Here is a 2,544-nt window from a genome sequence, read left to right on the forward strand (position 1 = left end):
CTTCTAGGATGCAGTGACTATTGTCACCCTGTGCTGTTCTTTACTCTGTCTTTACCATTCTTTTCTCTGGTAGAGAAATAGGCATAGTATGCTAGTTCCAAGTCCAAATGATCTCACTTATTATGGCATGCACGCTGGTGCTGGTCAATGCTTGTGAATGAGCATTTACAGAATCATTGTCCTATCCAGAGTTTCTACTCCCAGCCATGAAAAGTTGATGGGAAGCACCCAACACTATTCTGGAAACTCAGGGTGGAAACACCCCAGCTAACTGTAACTGCATATTCTTGGTTCCTGTTAAATTGATTTCTTCTTTTATGCTGCAGTTGCCAACTAGGATAGAGTTTGTGTGTGTGTGTGTGTGTGTGTGTGTGTGTGTGTGTGTGTGTGCACATGTGTGTGTGTTCCTTTTCTTTAAAATCTTCCTCTACCTGTCTTTCTCACAGGCATCAGTTCATAGACTCAGTGGGCCTAGCGAAGTCAGCATGCTGGTTACCATAATTTGGGTTTGTCAGAAAACCTATGTGACCCCACAAAGACCCTTTGAGAAATCGTGTCTCAAATAGAAAATGATGTTGATCGCAGAGTATGGGCTCCACAACAAATGTGATGTGTAGTGGGTCAAGTTTACCTTGGGCAAGATTTGTAATACTGCCTGGGAGTTGTTGACACTGCACAAAAACGACCCCCAGAGCATCATTTTGAAGATGCTCTACTGAGGCAACTTGTTCGAATTGGAGTGCTGAATGAGGGCAAGATGAAGCTGGTTTACATCCTATGTCTGAAGGCTGAGGTTTTCTTGAACTGGTGTCTGCAGAACCAGGTCTTTAAGCGGGACCTGGCAAAATCCATTCACCATGCTCATGTACTTATCCACCAGCATCATATCAGGGTACATAATAAGGTGGCAAAAATTTCGTTCTTCATTGTCCATCTGGATCCCCAGAAGCACATGGACTTCTCTCAGTTTTCGCCCAGGCTGAGTAAAGAGGAAGAATGCCAAGAAAGGCCAGGGTGTTGTTGGAGCTGGTGATGATGAGGAAGAGGATTAAATCAATACCTCCCTGTCTTGAGGACCGTATATAGGTTTCCAGTTGACTAATAAAACAGAATTGATACTTGGAAAAAAAATCTTCCTGTAATATGCATTTGGGGTTGCTCTGTGAGAAGTGTTTTGCTCTAAGCAGTCTCTTGCAAATGTATAAGCTTTTAAACATTTGATGAAAATTTTCAACTCTATGTTCAATTTTTGTTATTTTAATGTTCTTACAAATTATTTTAGAGTGGAGGGTCTAATATACAGAAAAAAAAACAAAGGAGAAAAGCATGACCATCAGATTATAGTCACAAACTCTTTGCTTAACAGTGTCAATGTGTATGAGTATTGGTATTTGAGGGATACAGGACCACCAGCTCAAGCCAATTAAGTCCAACTTTGTCAAACACTGAAAGTTTAAGTTGTTTGAACAAAATTTGCCTCAATGAAACCAAAACGAGTTTTAATGTAGATATTTAAAGAGATGGGCAACTGTTGGTTGGATAGCCAAGTCTTATAAAATCATGGGAGCTTCCTTTATGCCTCAAGGTTTCCTCCCACAAAACAGTAGGGTTCCCCTACTGTTCAACTTGATGGAATTTAGATAGACATAGAAACCTATGGACAAGTCTGTGAAGAATTAGTGCCATTCCATTCACTTCAGTTGGTAAGAGTCACTCTAAATGGTAATAAGATACATTCATCTCTTCTATGGGTTGGAGTCTCAAAATGAAGAAAACGGGGAAAAGGAGCTGAGGAGGAAGCTTTACTAGAGTTCCTGCTTCCTAATGCATTGTGGATGCCATTAAAACAGCTGCCTTGGGATCCTGCCACCATTGCTTACCTCCATGATGGACAATATCCTTGAATAATGAGGTCACATAAGTTCTTGTTCTTGTAAAATTAATCAGGAAAAAAGGAAAGTAACTAATATGGCCTTCAAGTGTCAAGAGGTTGTAGAGGAGGGGAGACCAAGATGGTGGCACCAGGAGAACAATGCATCTAAGGAGCAGGACAATGTTTTCTGTACAGCGACCAATAGATTGAACTCTGGGCCCTAAAACAACTGCGATCGTGTTTCCCAGGTGAGAGGAAACCCCCACCTCGTGGAATCAGTTGGGTCCATACTCAGGTCACCCAGCCAGATCCCGGACTAGATCCTGGGTTGCGCAGGCACTAGGTCGCTGGACCAGAGCCACAAACCTGTGTGACCTGATCATCTTCCCAGGCTGATTGGTGAGCACAAAAAGCAGCAGAGACTGGGAGACCCAGTTGCGAGAAAACCCCACAGGGAAGGAAAGTAGAGGGACTGACCACAGGAGCCAGTCTTTCCCTGGCGGGTCTGAAGTGCCATCACTGAACTGGCCTTCTGCCACCAGCACAGACAGGGTCTGCACGCCAGTTCTCTAGCACAGCCGGAGCTGCGCGCCCTAGTGCAACAGAGTCAGGGTGTTCCTGTCGGGAGAGGGCTCCACAGGGAAGGAAGGAAACAGTACTGACTTGGGACA

The 2,544-nt window shown here is 43.9% G+C and overlaps 1 pseudogene; it reads left to right on the plus strand.

Moving 5' to 3' along the window:
- The first annotated feature begins 485 nt into the window (after positions 1-485).
- LOC110540471 (small ribosomal subunit protein uS4-like) lies at positions 486-1,052 on the plus strand (annotated as a pseudogene).
- Positions 1,053-2,544: the final 1,492 nt, after the last annotated feature.

Source organism: Meriones unguiculatus, chromosome 6 (assembly GCF_030254825.1).
Source record: "Meriones unguiculatus strain TT.TT164.6M chromosome 6, Bangor_MerUng_6.1, whole genome shotgun sequence".
Lineage (NCBI taxonomy): Eukaryota > Metazoa > Chordata > Mammalia > Rodentia > Muridae > Meriones > Meriones unguiculatus.